Below are 17,734 nucleotides of genomic sequence, written 5' to 3'. Positions count from 1 at the left end.
TCGTGTGTTCGAACGGGTTTCAAACCCCATTATAGTCTATGGGGAACAGATACTCGTTAAGGGGGAAACCCAAATCCGTGTCTGGAGGGTCACCAAGTCCACTATGACACCCCAGGAAATGATACCAACACCTCTGGAATGACACTGGGACAGCAGGGGAAGCATGTCTGGGGGCATCTAACACACCAAAGACCCTCTATTACCCCAACATCACAGCCTAACAACTACACACTTTACACACCAATACCACCTCTCTGACAGTAGGAAAACACCTTGAAACATGTGTATTTGGCACTTGGAGTGAGGAGAGCTTGTCACCAGCAGTGAATTTGGCCCTTGTAGTAAGTTGAGGTTGGCACCAACATTTGTTTTGAAAATCAGGGTGGATTGAGCCTCTAACCAGCAGAGTTTGGGCAAATTCATGGTGGAGGGAGCCTCTAAAAACCCCAGTTTGGACCAATTCATGGTGGAGGGAGCCTCTAAAAACCCCAGTTTGGACCAATTCATGGTGGAGGGAGCCTCTAACCAGCCCAGTTTGGACCAATTCATGGTGGAGGGAGCCTCTAAAAAACCCAGTTTGGACCAATTCATGGTGGAGGGAGCCTCTAACCAGCCCAGTTTGGACCAATTCATGATGGAGGGAGCCTCTAAACAGCCCAGTTTGGGCAAATTCATGGTGGAGGGAGCCTCTAAAAACCCCAGTTTGGACCAATTCATGGTGGAGGGAGCCTCTAAAAACCCCAGTTTGGACCAATTCATGGTGGAGGGAGCCTCTAAACAGCCCAGTTTGGGCAAATTCATGGTGGAGGGAGCCTCTAAACAGCCCAGTTTGGGCAAATTCATGGTGGAGGGAGCCTCTAACCAGCCCAGTTTGGGCAAATTCATGGTGGAGGGAGCCTCTAACCAGCCCAGTTTGGACCAATTCATGGTGGAGGGAGCCTCTAACCAGCCCAGTTTGGACCAATTCATGGTGGAGGGAGCCTCTAACCAGCCCAGTTTGGACCAATTCATGGTGGAGGGAGCCTCTAACCAGCCCAGTTTGGACCAATTCATGGTGGAGGGAGCCTCTAAAAACCCCAGTTTGGACCAATTCATGATGGAGGGAGCCTCTAAAAACCCCAGTTTGGACCAATTCATGATGGAGGGAGCCTCTAAACAGCCCAGTTTGGGCAAATTCATGGTGGAGGGAGCCTCTAAACAGCCCAGTTTGGACCAATTCATGGTGGAGGGAGCCTCTAAAAACCCCAGTTTGGACCAATTCATGGTGGAGGGAGCCTCTAAACAGCCCAGTTTGGACCAATTCATGGTGGAGGGAGCCTCTAACCAGCAGAGTTGTGGGAAAGCAGGGTGGAGGGAGTCTCTAACCAGCAGAGTTGTGGGAAAGCAGGGTGGAGAGAGCCTCTAACCAGCAGAGTTGTGGGAAAGCAGGGTGGAGGGAGCCTCTAACCAGCAGAGTTGGTGGAAATCAGGGTGGAGGGAGCCTCTAACCAGCAGAGTTGTGGGAAAGCAGGGTGGAGGGAGCCTCTAACCAGCAGAGTTGTGGGAAAGCAGGGTGGAGGGAGCCTCTAACCAGCAGAGTTGTGGGAAAGCAGGGTGGAGGGAGCCTCTAACCAGCAGAGTTGGGGGAAATCAGGGTGGAGGGAGCCTCTAACCAGCAGAGTTGGGGGAAATCAGGGTGGAGGGAGCCTAGTATTAGCAGAATTGTGCAACGCTTATGGTGGATGAGTATGAGGATGCGGAGGAATTGGAGAGGTTGAGTACAGAGATGGAGTTTCATGTTGGGGTGCTTTACACAGGTAGGCACAAAAATGAAGGCTCTATCCAGTGGTGGTTCATTTTTATCAAAGTGAGCCGGTCGGCACTCTCAGCTGACAGACGGGTGCGCTTGTCAGTGATGATGCCACCGGCTGCACTGAACACCCTCTCAGATAGGACGCTGGCGGCAGGATAGGACAGCACCTCCAAGGCATATAGGGCAAGTTCAAGCCACAGGTCCAACTTCGACACCCAATACGTGTAGGGCGCAGAGGGGTCGGAGAGGACAGGGCTGTGGTCGGAAAGGTATTCCCGCAACATGCGCCTATACTTCTCACGCCTGGTGACACTAGGACCCTCCGTGGCGGCACTTTGGCGAGGGGGTGCCATCAAGGTGTCCCAGACCTTAGACAGTGTGCCCCTCGTTTGTGTGGACCGGTGAGAACTTGGTTGCCTACTGGAGGAACTGCCCTCCCTGCCGCCAACGTCACATGCTGGAAACATCTCCATCACATTCTGCACCAATTGCCTGTGGCAAGCATTGATGCGATTGGCCCTCCCCTCTACCGGAATAAAAGACGAGATGTTGTTTTTATACCGGGGGTCAAGGATAGCAAAGATCCAGTACTGGTTGTCCTCCATGATTTTGACAATACGCTTGTCGGTTGTAAAGCACCCCAACATGAACTCAGCCATGTCTGCCACAGTGTTAGTTGGCATGACTCCTCTGGCCCCACCGGAAAGTTCAATCTCCATTTCCTCCTCATCCTCCATGTCTACCCATCCGCGCTGCAACAATGGGACGATTCGAAGTTGCCCGGAAGCCTCCTGTATCACCATCACATCATCGGACAACTCTTCTTCCTCCTCCTCCTCCTCCTCCTCCTCCTCCATTAAACGCGATGAAGCGGACAGATGTGTGGACCTACTCTCCAGCTGTGACGGATCGGATGCTATCCCTGACTCCTCTGTGTGATCTGAGTTATCCCTGATGTCAATCAGGGATTCTCTCAGAACACACAAGAGCGGGATTGTAAGGCTCACCATCGCATCCTCAGAGCTCACCCTCCTTGTGGACTCCTCAAAGACCCGTAGGATGTCACAAAGGTCTCTCATCCATGGCCACTCATGGATGTGAAAATGAGGCAGCTGACTTTGTGGCACCCTAGGGTTTTGTAGCTGGTATTCCATCAAAGGTCTCTGCTGCTCAACCACTCTATTCAACATCTGAAACGTTGAGTTCCAGCGTGTGGGGACGTCGCACAAAAGCCGGTGTTGTGGCACATGCAGGCGTTGCTGGAGAGATTTTAAGCTAGCAGCGGCTACTGTCGACTTGCGAAAGTGGGCGCACATGCGCCGCACTTTCACCAGTAGCTCTGGAACATTGGGGTAGCTCTTTAGGAAACGTTGCACCACTAGGTTGAAGACGTGGGCCAGGCATGGAACATGTTGGAGTCCGGCAAGCTCCAGAGCTGCTACCAGGTTCCGGCCGTTATCACAAACGACCATGCCTGGGCCCAGGTGCAGCGGCTCAAACCATATTGCCGTCTCATCGAGGAGGGCATCCCTCACCTCGGAGGCAGTGTGCTGTCTGTCCCCCAAGCTGATCAGCTTCAGCACAGCCTGCTGACGTCTACCAACGCCAGTGCTGCAACGTTTCCAACTCGTAGCTGGGGTCAATCTAACAGCGGAGGAGGAGGCGGTGGCGGAGGAGGAGGCGGTGGCGGAGGAGGAGGCGGTGGAGCAGGAGGAGAAGGGGGGTGTTCTTCTCGTGTCCCTGCCAGGAATGTTAGGCGGGGAGACGAGGTACACCGGGCCAGTTTGGGAAGCAGTCCCAGCCTCAACTACATTCACCCAGTGTGCCGTCAGTGAAATGTAGCGTCCCTGTCTGCATGCACTTGTCCATGCGTCGGTGGTCAAGTGGACCTTTGTGCAAAGCGTGGAACTAAGGGCCCGCCTGATGTTGAGTGACACGTGCTGGTGCAAGGCGGGGACGGCACACCGGGAGAAGTAGTGACGGCTAGGGACGGCATAGCGAGGTGCCGCAGTTGCCATCAGGTCCAGGAAGGCGGGAGTTTCAACAAGCCGGAACGCCAACATCTCCTGGGCCAGCAGTTTAGCGATGTTGGCGTTCAAAGCTTGCGTGTGTGGGTGGTTAGCAGTGTATTTCTGCCGCCGCTCCAATGTCTGAGAGATGGTGGGTTGTTGTAAAGAAGCGCCTGATGGTGCCTTTGATGGTGCAGGAGAAGGAGATAAGACAGGAACAGGGGAGGATGAGGAAGAAGTCAACAAAGTGGCGGAGGCAGATGAAGTGGTGTCCTGGCTCGTCCTCTGGAGTGCATCACCAGCACAGTCAGCAGTGGCAGTGGCAGAGGCAAAGGCAGTGGCAGTGGCGTGAACGGCAGGCGGCCTTTGTCCTGCCGTTGCTGCCTGCCACTGATTCCAGTGCTTGGATTCCAAATGACGGCGCATTGAAGTGGTGGACAGGTTGCTCTTCTCAGAGCCCCTAATCAATTTCGAGAGGCAAATTGTGCAGACAACACTATATCTGTCCTCGGCGCATTCCTTGAAAAAATTCCACACCTTCGAGAAACGTGCCCTCGAGGTGGCAGTTTTTCGGGGCTGGGTACGAACTGGAACATCTTGGGAGATTCCGGGTGTGGCCTGGCTTCGCCTAAGCTGCTGACCTCTGCCTCTGCCTCTAGCTACCCTTTTTGGTGCTGCACCTGCCTCAACATCCACACTACTTTCCCCGCTTGACATCCCCCCTGTCCAGGTCGGGTCAGTGTCCTTATCATCCACCACTTCCTCTTCCAACTCCTGTCTCATCTCCTCCTCCCGCACAATGCGCCGGTCAACTGGATGCCCTGACGGCAACTGCGTCACATCATCGTCGATGAGGGTGGGTTGCTGGTCATCCACCACCAAATCGAACGGAGATGGAGGAGACTCTAGTGTTTGAGCATCTGGACACAGATGCTCCTCTGTTAGGTTCGTGGAATCGTGACGTGGAGGGGCAGGTTCAGGGACAATGAAAGGAGCGGAGAACAGCTCTGGGGAGCAGGGACAGTTGGGGTTATTGTTCTGTGAAGCTTGGGAATTTTGGGAGCAAGGAGGACAAGACTGTTGGGTAATAGGAGGAGAGGAGGCAGAGTCTGACTGGCTGCTGGACAATGTGCTGTAAGCGTTCTCCGACAGTCATTGCAAGACCTGTTCCTGGTTCTCGGGCCTACTAAGGTTTGTACCCTGCAGTTTAGTTAATGTGGCAAGCAACCCTGGCACTGTGGAGTGGCGCAATGCTTGCTGCCCCACAGGAGTAGGCACGGGACGCCCTGTGGCTTCACTGCTACCTTGCTCCCCAGAACCATTCCCCCGACCTCGCCCACGGCCTCGTCCACGTCCCTTTCCGGGAGCCTTGCGCATTTTGAATTCCCAGTTAGAAATTGGCACTATATACCAGTAGCAAAAATTGTGGGTGCACGTAACCCCAATATATTCTTTGAATTACCAGTCAGAAACTGGCACTATATGGCAGTAGCAAGAAATGAGGGTATTTATAACCCCAATATATTCTTTGAATTACCAGTCAGAAACTGGCACTATATGGCAGTAGCAAGAAATGAGGGTATTTGTAACCCCAATATATTCTTTGAATTCCCAGTCAGACAATGGCACTATATACCAGTAGCAAGAAATGAGGGTATTTATAACCCCAATATATTCTTTGAATTCCCAGTCAGACAATGGCACTATATGGCAGTAGCAAAAATTGTGGGTGCACGTAACCCCCATATATTCTTTGAATTCCCAGTCAGACAATGGCACTATATACCAGTAGCAAAAATTGTGGGTGCACGTAACCCCAATATATTCTTTGAATTCCCAGTGAGACAATGGCACTATATACCAGTAGCAAAAATTGTGGGTGCACGTAACCCCCATATATTCTTTGAATTCCCAGTCAGACAATGGCACTATATACCAGTAGCAAAAATTGTGGGTGCACGTAACCCCCATATATTCTTTGAATTCCCAGTCAGACAATGGCACTATATACCAGTAGCAAAAATTGTGGGTGCACGTAACCCCCATATATTCTTTGAATTCCCAGTCAGGCAATGGCACTATATACCAGTAGCAAAAATTGTGGGTGCACGTAACCCCAATATATTCTTTGAATTACCAGTCAGAAACTGGAACTATATAGCAGTAGCAAAAATTGTGGGTGCACATAACCCCCATATATTCTTTGAATTCCCAGTGAGACAATGGCACTATATACCAGTAGCAAAAATTGTGGGTGCACGTAACCCCAATATATTCTTTGAATTCCCAGTGAGACAATGGCACTATATACCAGTAGCAAAAATTGTGGGTGCACGTAACCCCCATATATTCTTTGAATTCCCAGTGAGACAATGGCACTATATACCAGTAGCAAAAATTGTGGGTGCACGTAACCCCAATATATTCTTTGAATTCCCAGTCAGGCAATGGCACTATATACCAGTAGCAAAAATTGTGGGTGCACGTAACCCCAATATATTCTTTGAATTACCAGTCAGAAACTGGAACTATATAGCAGTAGCAAAAATTGTGGGTGCACATAACTCCCATATATTCTTTGAATTCCCAGTGAGACAATGGCACTATATACCAGTAGCAAAAATTGTGGGTGCACGTAACCCCCATATATTCTTTGAATTCCCAGTCAGACAATGGCACTATATACCAGTAGCAAAAATTGTGGGTGCACGTAACCCCAATATATTCTTTGAATTCCCAGTCAGACAATGGCACTATATACCAGTAGCAAAAATTGTGGGTGTATATAGCACCAATTCTATTGCTAGGGGACTTGCAGGGTATTTGTGAGGTGAAGGTGGGGGGGCACACCGTTGGAACGGGGATTTGGGGTGTATATATGGGGTATACGGGAATACACTGTCAGTGTATTCCATTCAGGATCCGCGGAAAGCTGGGTTGCGGCGATTGAGCCCGTCAGTGCCACGTTACACTGACAAGCTTCTCCCTGGAATTGAAGTGATATGTAACCCCAATATATTCTTTGAATTCCCAGTGAGACAATGGCACTATATGGCAGTAGCAAAAATAGTGGGTGTATATAGCCCCAATTCTATTGCTAGGGGACTTGCAGGGTATTTCTGGGGTGAAGGTGGGGGGGCACACCGTTGGAACGGGTATCGGGGGTATATATCGGGTATACGGGAATACACTGTCAGTGTATTCCATTCAGGATCCGCGGAAAACTGGGTTGCGGCGATTGAGCCCGTCAGTGCCACGTTACACTGACAAGCTTCTCCCTGGAATTTAGCTCTTATAAGAGCTGTTGGTTGTCTTCTCCTTCCTATCCTAGCCTGTCCCTGCCTACCCAGAATCTAACCCCTAGCTAACTGGACGGAAACCTCCGTCTCCGGTGAATTGCAGGCTCAGAATGACGCGAAGCTGGGCGTCGCTGTTCTTTTAAATTAGAGGTCACATGTTTTCGGCAGCCAATGGGTTTTGCCTACTTTTTTCAACGTCACCGGTGTCGTAGTTCCTGTCCCACCTACCCTGCGCTGTTATTGGAGCAAAAAAGGCGCCAGGGAAGGTGGGAGGGGAATCGAGTAATGGCGCACTTTACCACGTGGTGTTCGATTCGATTCGAACATGCCGAACAGCCTAATATCCGATCGAACATGAGTTCGATAGAACACTGTTCGCTCATCTCTATTAATAAAGTCACTGTGGTATCAGTTAAGTATTGTTCATCTGAGGTTATATTTACCTAATTGTATTATGCCCTGATACATAAAACCATACATAAAGAATTAAAGCAGGTTACACTTTGTTTTTCTCATGGCTGTGTGTTGCTTGACATTATCATTATTATAGCAAGGTTTACTGGTATTACTTCTGGTGGTCTAGGTGTTAACAGATTCAATGTTTTCTGTTTATTAACTCTATAATACACTTGATTATTTGATACATAGATCTTCAATTCTGACACAATATAGCTGTCAATAGGTGAGCACACCACACACAATTTGATATGGCTTCCTTGAAGCTCAGTGTTTGCAGTTCTTACATATTGACAGCTGCAGGCAAAAACAATTTTATCATTTAAGGGTGCATGCACACTGAGTAACGCCGGGCGTGTATGAGAGCCGTACACGCCGGCATTACAGCAGACTGCCGAACACTTCCCATTCACTTCAATGGGAGCGCTCGTAACAGCGGCGTTTACGAGCGCTCCCATTGAAGTGAATGGGAAGTGTTCGGCAGCCCTGCTGTAACGCCGGCGTGTACGGCTCTCATACACGCCCGGCGTTACGTAGTGTGCATGCACCCTAAAGGGGCTCTATCAGCAAAATTATGCTGATAGAGCCCCACATATGCGTGAATAGCCTTTAAAAAGGCACCGCTAAAGTTATATTAAACTACCCCCCCTCCTCCGTTTTAAAATAAAACCCTAAAAAAGAATATGTTAAACTTATCTATCGTGCACAATGAGCGGACATTCAGGGTCCGATGTCATCTTCAGCCACACCTCCTCTTCCAGCGATGTCTTCGCGTCCTGTCTTTCTCCGGCGCTCACGAACCGCCATTGATAAAAAATGGCGCGGGTGCATGCGCAGTAGCATGCTGCTACTACTAATACTGCTTCTACGCATGCACCCATGCACGATAGATAAGTTTAACATATTCTTTTTTTAGAGTTTTATTTTAAAAAGGGGGGGTAGTTTAATATAACTTTAGCAGTGCCTGAATAGCCTTTTTAAAGGCTATTCACACATATGTGGGGCTCTATCAGCATAATTTTAATACTATGGCTGAGTAGCTGTTGCTCTAAGGGTGCATTCACACTGAGTAAACGCTAGCTTATTCTGAACGTAAAACACGTTCAGAATAAGCGGCGTCTAAAGCAGCTCCATTCATTTCTATGGGAGCGGGGATACGAGCGCTCCCCATAGAAATGAATGGGCTGCTTCTTTCACTCCGTGCAGTCCCATTGAAGTGAATGGGGAGTGCCGGCGTGTACGCTCCGGCATGAGCAGAGCTTGCCGTATACGCCGGCACTCCCCATTCACTTCAATGGGACTGCACGGAGTGAAAGAAGCAGCCCATTCATTTCTATGGGGAGCGCTCGTATCCCCACTCCCATAGAAATGAATGGAGCTGCTTTAGACGCCGCTTATTCTGAACGTGTTTTACGTTCAGAATAAGCTAGCGTTTACTCAGTGTGAATGCACCCTAAGGCTTTTTACAGGTGTGTTGTGTGCTACAAGCCTTAAAGGGGCTCTATCACTGGGAAAAGTCATTTTTATCTAATCACATGCTTGCATAGGCTTTAGAAAGTCTATTCCACACTTACCTTTTGTATGTAGATTGCTTCAGTGGTGTCTGAATAAGTCCGTTTTTATTCATATGCTAATGAGCCTCCAGCCAGCTCAGGAAGTTCCCAGCAGCCTCCTCTCTCCCATTATCTTCTATGTGTGGGAGGCAAACAGGAAGCGAGTCATCAGCAGCAGCAGCCTCCCATAGAAAACAGCAGAGAGAGGTGTGCACCATCTATCGTGCACTAGTCTAATTAGCATATGAATATAAACGGACATATTCAGAAACCATTGAGGCAATCTACATACAAAAGGTAGGTGTGTAATAGACTTTCTAAAGGTTATGCAAAGGTGTGATTAGTTAAAAATGACTTTTCCTAGTGATAGAGCCCCTTTAAGAGTCTGCAATTTTCATATGGTTTGGTTTGTAGTTTCACAGCAGCTGCATAGATGATGGAAATAAATATGAATATGGCATAGGTATTCTTCTGTGTATACTATTAGTTTACTTTAGGCCAGTGATGGCGAACCATTTTGAGACCGAGTGCTCAAACTGCAACCCAAATCCCACTAAATTATTGCAAAGTGCCAACACCGCAATTTAACCTTAATACTCTGTCCAATTGAGGACAGTTATGGATCCACAAATTTGAGTAGTGTGAATGTGGCTTTACAAAGCTTGTACTGAAAAGTAAAGGTCTCTGCACTTGGTACTTTTGAACAGGGTGCATTCACACAGAGTAAAATGGAGTGTAATTTGGAGTGTAATTTTTACATGTGTAAAAAATTTACACGCGTATTTTGGAGCGTTTTTTTTTACACATGGCGTTTCAGTAGCGTTTACGGAGCGTTTTTGGAGCATTTATGCATGTAAAAAAACACTTCCGTAAACGCTCCAAAAAACGCTCCGTAAACGCTACTGAAACGCCACGTGTAAAAAAAACACTCCAAAATTCGCGTGTAAACTTTTTACACGTGTAAAAATTACACTCCAAATTACACTCCATTTTACTTTGTGTGAATGTACCATTACTGTTCACTATTTATATCATGCAGGATCTGTTGTATAGTGACTGTGCAATGTTATTACAGCCTGTATTAATATAAAATAGATACTGTGTGATATAAATAATGAAGAGACGCCACACAGGACAATCTGCCCTACAGTGGCCCCCACACAGTACAATATATCCCACAGTGGCCCCTCACACAGTATTATATGCTCCAATTTGGGCCCCCAGACAGTATTATATATTCCACTGCAGCCCCCCTCCCCACACAGTATTAAATGCTCCACAGTAGCCCCCTCCCCGTAGAATATTAAATGCTCCACAGTAGCCCCCCTTGCTACACAATATTAAATATTCCACAGTAGCCTCCCTCCCCTCACAGTATTAAATTTTCCGTAGTAGCCCCCCTCCCCACACTGTATTAAATGCTCCACAGTAGCCCCCCTCCACACATACACAGTATACACACACAGAATTTTACTTACCTGAAGTCCCATGAAGAGCCGCTGGGCGTCCTCCTCCTTTTGACTGCGGAAGCTGATGACTTATATCATCACGCCTGCGTCAGGGCAGAGGTCACACTCTGCAGTCAGTGTAGGCCATGGTCGCATGGACCCAAGGCCTACAGTGACAGCTTTCAGCCGTATGTGCATTTGCACATACAGATGAAAGAAGGGATTGCTCACTAACGGAGAATCCTGTGCCGATGAAGTGTGTGCAAGCAGAGTGGGCTCTGTGTGCCCTCTCTGGCACACGTACAAAAGATTTCCTATCAGGGTTTTAGGCTAAGGCCCCATGTAGTTTAACGCAGCAAAAATGGTGCGTTAAAAAAATTGCAGTGGAAACACATCACATTTTTTCAGCAGCTTTTTTCTTTGCATTTTCGAGTTCTCCTCTGTGGACTTTCTGCCCCTATTATACCTATAAGGAAAAAGCTAGTGTTCCCACAGGTATAATTGACATGATATGATTTTCAAAAACATAGGCGTATTTGAAAATGCAGCTTTTCTCCTGCAAATGTATTCTGCAATGTGTGAATGGGATTACGCAGAACCCCATCCACTTTGCAGGTACTGCACAGAGCTACCTTAATGTGGGGCTTCAGTCTTAAGTATATTTACAATACTCATAAAATTAAAATTCAGATAATAGCTATGTACTGTATACTTGCAAATCACTAAAAACTCTTCAAAGTTCAAAGTACATAGTAATATTGCCAAAAGTGATCAGAACCTGTTATGAATATACTGTAAGATGCATACAGTTATTAAAGACAATGCCGTCACCTCTCATAATACCTCATATAATTTGATATTTGTACACACTTTCAGGCACATGAACTGAAATTGGGATATATAAGTGAGGTCAGGAAATGTAACCTTGCTGTAGTTTAACTTGTATCCATGTAAGATGTGAGCACAACACTCTGGACTCATTCTCCTTGTCGTCATGGACTCAGAGATTCAGGTATTCCCACATACTACATAGAAACAAAATGTAATAATTCAATTTCATTCAATGATTTACCTCTCACAGTCCCACTAGGGTCTTCTATCACTCAAGATGGGACAGACACACTAAAACCACTGACATATGGGGAGCACAAACCACATCACATAACTCAGGACACATGCTTCATACACTATACAGTGCCATGTAAAGCCAGACAGAACTCACGTAGCACCATAAGGTGCCAGAAAATGACAAAATACCATCAGACTTTGGCAACACAGAGGTATATACAGTCCTATGAAAAAATTTGGGCACCCCTATTAATCTTAATCATTTTTAGTTCTAAATATTTTGGTGTTTGCAGCAGCCATTTCAGTTTGATATATCTAATAACTGATGGATACAGTAATATTTCAGGATTGAAATGAGGTTTAATGTACTAACAGAAAATGTGCAATATGCATTAAACAAAAATTTGACCGGTGCAAAAATATGGGAACCTCAACAGAAAAGTGACATTAATATTTAGTAGATCCTCCTTTTACAAAGATAACAGCCTCTAGTCGCTTCCTGTAGCTTTTAATCAGTTCCTGGATTCTGGATGAAGGTATTTTGGACCATTCCTCTTTACAAAACAATTCAAGTTCAGTTAAGTTTGATGGCCGCCGAGCATGGACAGCCCACTCTCAAATGATCTGAAAACAAAGATTGTTCAACATAGTTGTTCAGGGGAAGGATAGAAAAAGTTGTCTCATAGATTTAACCTGTCAGTTTCCACTGTGAGGAACATAGTAAGGAAATGGAAGACCACAGGGACAGTTCTTGTTAAGCCCAGAAGTGGTAGGACAAGAAAAATATCAGAAAGACAGAGAAGAAGAACATTTTCTGTTAGTACAATAAACCTCATTTCAATCCTGAAATATTACTGTGTCCATCAGTTATTAGATATATCAAACTGAAATGGCTGCTGCAAACACTAAAATATTTAGAATTAAAAATGATTAAGATTGATAGGGGTGCCCAAACTTTTTCATAGGATTATAGAACCCTCATAAAGGTGGATGACAACATTATGGCTTACTATGCCTATTTATGTCTCCCTAAGGATAGACGTTATCCCAACAATCTGGTCTCACAGCCTCTCACTTAAGCCAAATCAGTTCTCTCTGTGCTGCGCTGATGACGTCCAAAGAGACAGAAACGGTGCCGTCCGTAGCTGAGAAACTGATTTGGTTATAACCTCGCATCATGCAGTAAAGGCTTCTGGGAAGTCGGGCATGTTGTTCAGGGTTGCTTGCTATAGAGGGCAGCATAACAGAGGCACTGTCTCCCTGTTTACATCTTGGGAGACAGATTTGCATATTCTTCCCATATGCCTATTTAGAACTAAGTACCACCTACATAATGCCAAATGGTACAATAAGGGTATGTTCACATGGCAAAAATGAAAGAGGGATTTCAGACAGATTTTCACCTCAAATTCCCCCTTCATTACGCCGCTCCAGCTTTCTACTGCGGCTCTTACCAGTTGATTAGGCATAGATGAATTTGCCTAACCAGCAGGGTGGCTAACATTGTGGGTTGCAAAATCCACAGCAAGATTGAGCAGCACACTTATATTATTAATTATTATTATTATTATTATTATTATTATTGATCAATATTTAGGGTTATGCACACAGTGATGCCATGTACAGTACACAAAACATGTACAATTGCACACAAACTCCAGGTGAGTGTGTACGTACTTTGTGTGCCACCGTAATGTACTTCTATATAATATAAGCTGCAAGCTGGAGTTTGCTACAGACAGAATATAGACCCATAGAAAATATATAACATGGTCATGTTCATAACACTTTCTATTGCTGCAAATAAATAAAAGAACATAAAGGGACAATAACCTATATATGGAAATGTTTCCCTGTTATGAAATAATTTACAGCTGCTAAAATTGCAGAAGGATGACTCAAAGTGTAAGTTTTGCTATGAATGCAAAGATGACCTAAACAAAGAGGAAGTTCAGTTTAATGTATTTTAAAGTTTCAAAACCACTTTTATGTTGGGTTATTTGACTTACTGTATCTAGTAATAACACTGCCTCTTAATGCCTTCTTTGCCAGGACATTTTTCGATTCTCATGTTTCATTTTTCATTCCTTTGTCTTCCAAGAGCTATAACTTTTTTATTTTTCCGTTCACAGAGCAATATGAGGGCTGGATGTTTGCAGGATAAATTGTACTTTGTAATGGTATTATTTAATATTCCATACAATGTACTGGGAAACTGAAAAAAAAAATTCAGGATATCTGTCTAAATTCTGGATGCCTATGTAAATTTATACTGTCTAACTAATAGTAAATCTGGGCCCGAATATATGTTCCAAAAACTGCCACAAATATGTTTTCCTTGTGGTGTAGGTCACAAATTAATCAAAACAAAAAAATATTGTGACCTGTTAAAATTCATTCCAAATTTATTTGGGGTACGTAACCCACGTGTTTGAAATAAAGAATTAAAAAGCGCCTAGTTTGTATGCCCCAGGTAACAATGGCATACACAGGGAGCTATAGAGGGATACAATTCAGTTCACTCCTCATAGCAACATATTAAAGGGGTTGTCCCATCACAAGGATCCTATCTATACTGCTTGTTAATGTGAATGTAAGACTTTTCCTAAATACATTGCTTCAGCAAAACTGCTTTGTTTGTCCTCTATCTTACTTTATTCATTTTTTTTTTGACACATCCCTTGACTTATCTGGTCATAAGTCAAGTGATGTATCTGCTGCTCTGAGGGAGGAGGGGCTAAGTGCACAGGAGCGAGCCTGGAGGGGGGGTAGTTTACCCTTTCGGGGGAAGAGGCCGCCAATACAGACCAGGCATCCGCTGTAATAGAGAGGCAGATGCCGGGGAGGGTTAGACGCTGGCACAGATGCCTGCAACATCGCTATGCTCCTGCCCTGCATGAAGCCAGCAGTGGCAGGATAGATGCTGCTATTCCGGGGGGGGGGCAGAGGAGTGGAATAGCAACATCGCTCCTGCCGCTTCTGGCTTCATGCAGGGCAGGAGCATAGCGATGTTGCAGGCATCTTTGCCGACGTCTAACCCTCCCCGGCATCCGCCTCTCTATTACAGCGGATGCCGGGTCTGTATTGGCTTTGTGAAGGCTAGACTGGTCTCACCATCTGTGAGCGTGCACACAGGGCCAGCGGCATCGCTGGCTTTGCATATGTAACCCCGCCCACCAATGACGCAACAAAGCAGGAAGACAGAAGATTTTACAGCAACGAAGACTGGTGAGTATGCGACATGGGAATACCCCTTTAACTCTGTGTTGCCACCAATACATAAATGACGGGGTCATCATTCATAGACTGGAGAGGGATAACAAGTACTGATATACCAATTTCTTAGTTTCCCCCTAATTTCCTTCCATGAATGTATATTAGCCTACACTGCCTGTATCACACCGGCAGAACTGGCATAAATAACACTGGTGCACTTAAGGGAACTTCCAGGCAAGCATGAATATAGAGGATCTGACCATATGTCATTCAAAGGGATGAGGATACAGTTCACTACACTCCTTCCACTATGAAGACAATTGTTAATGATCCGCTAATTATCCATAACTTATCTATGATGAGTATCCCCCAAACTGTTCCTATGGTTTGAGGTCACATGCAGCTAACTCCTGCCATATTAGTTACAGTCTCTTTTCCCTTTTTCTACCCAGTTAGAGTCTCTGCTCCCTTTTTTTTACCCTACGTGTTTCGCCCATATAATTAGGCTCATCAGGGGTATCTCCAGTGGGTTTCTATATGCAGGTTAAGATATCTACCTAAAATGCAGGGCAAACAGGCAACCACCATCTAGTGACGCTGCACTGATGCCCCACTCGGTATTGGAGTGACTCCCCAGAGCCACCAGACAGTATAATGCTCATCAGTGGTCCCCACTTTATAATGCTTCACAGCAGCCCCCACAGTGGCACACACAATATAATATGTTCCCACATGCCCTCCACAGTATAATACACACTCCACTGTGTAATGCTAAATAGGGGCCTCAGTGTAATTACTCCCAGTGACCCAGTCTCAAGTCACTTACAACCGAACCCCATGAAAATAGTTTCAATGAATATTTGTGAGATTTGGCCCACCAGTTTGTTTCAGTACTATTATTGTACTCTGGGTTTTCCTCAGACCTTAGAGTACAATAAGTAGGTGAGTAAAGATAACAAACATTATACTCACATTGTCTCACTTCTCCAGGGCATACTTGCATTGTCAAATGGTAGCCAACATCCTTCAGGCCTCTGGATCATGTCAAGCGCCCCCGGGGCTACTGTTATAAGTATAAGTGTTTGTTATTTTTACTCACCAATAATAGTGTTTGTGGGAGATGAGGTTCAAAACTTTCGGTTCAGGCCAAGTCTGAAACTTTTGGAGAATTCAGGTCAAGTTTGATGCTGTTCCTTGATTAGTATGCAATGAGAGCAAGCAGGCTTCTTTTGGAAAGAGGCCTATCAGTACATACATCACATGCCTTTCCATAACCGATGTGGTCATGCCCTGGTCCAGTCGGACATTTCTATTATCCATGTTGTGGATTGTCCAAATGATGGACCGTTGCTAATGATAATAAAGCAAATTTATACAGCACAAAGCTGGGCAAAAATTTTAGAAATAAGGAATGTAACAAACAGTGGGTTGTGGACCCACTGTGCCACTTAACCAGTTCGGCTGTGAGTATTGTCTAAGTAGCCTCCCCAGTTTTCACCCTTCAAAGGGGTTTTCCCTACAGCCATGCAGATATGCCATCTGCACTGTAATTGCGATTCTTACCACCACCTCCTATGTGCCCCCTTTTCCAAGATCTGCACCCCCACAGCAGCAATTACATTTTTAGCTTATAATGGCAGGAGTGCAGAATGTGACAAGCGAAAACCAGGCACCTTGTGCTAACTGGAAATTCCTCCAGAAATTATGCACTGTACATATGCCATGTGTTAGGACAGCTCATGCATGGTTACTTAGCACTAACCTAATAAACCATCTCCTATGTGTCCACTCTTTGAAGATCTGCACCCCAATAGCAACATTACATTATCAACATGCAATGACCAGAGTTGGTGGTCCTTACTATAGAGCATATGACTGTCTGGGAAGACCCCAAAGGAAAGCCTTAAAGTCCTTTTGGTGGGTTGGTCACCTGGAGAGTTTACATAAAGACATAACCACTATACAGTAGTAGCTAGAAAACAGGAAGGTGGTGTTCACTAGGAGACTGCTCTTGGAAACTCCAGGGCCGTGTGGACAAAAACTTTAATCAGAGTTCACGAGCTCCGTTGCAAAAAATATCATTCTCCATGTTACTCCAAGTCAGATCAATCCATCACAACCATTGGATCACGTAACACACTGTTGATTTATTCAGTGTCAAAGATATGTGATTCAGGGTATAACAAGAAAACAAGACCCCTTCTTTAGATCAAAAAGACATATAACAAGCTAAGTAGATTCACTTGTTTCTGTTTTTTACTTTTCTGATAGATTCTGTAAGGGTGTGGCTGAAATAAACCAGAGTAACATAGATATGTATATGGCAAATTGTTTCTTTCAAATAACTTTAGATCTGCTACAGCTTCCAAGAAAGAAGATAGGCTGTCCATCTCACAGTGCAGGCTAAAATTAACTATTAGAGGAGCAGAGGGAAACCAAGGTGAAGGAGATGGGTGTGATGGAAAATCAATTACCAAGATGAGGGAATAGGACAGTGTAAGATAATACAAGAAGAACACAAAGGAAGGAATCACAGCGGGACATGCCTCCTGCACCTCAGCATGCAGCCACTGGATGGAGCCAAAGTCCAGATGGGTAAGGATGTTACAGTAGTCATAAGGAAATGCAGAAGCAAGAGGTATGCTTAGTATATAGTACTTACTATTCTAATTTTGGAGCTTGTATAAACTTAGTCTACTTATGGTACTTTTCTCCGTCCTTTGCTTATATGGAGTCTTATCAGAACTGTTCCTATTGAAAAATAAGCACAGTCAGATAGCTAGGTTCACCTGAATAACACTGTAACTCTGCTCCACAACTGGTGTCTTCATTGCTGACATCTTAGCTTTTCACCTGATATGCTAATAAGCTGTTGCTAAAGGGCTGAGGAAAA

Source organism: Leptodactylus fuscus, chromosome 1 (assembly GCF_031893055.1).
Source record: "Leptodactylus fuscus isolate aLepFus1 chromosome 1, aLepFus1.hap2, whole genome shotgun sequence".
Lineage (NCBI taxonomy): Eukaryota > Metazoa > Chordata > Amphibia > Anura > Leptodactylidae > Leptodactylus > Leptodactylus fuscus.
The sequence above is the reverse complement of the archived record's forward strand: the minus strand, read 5'-3'. Positions refer to the sequence as shown.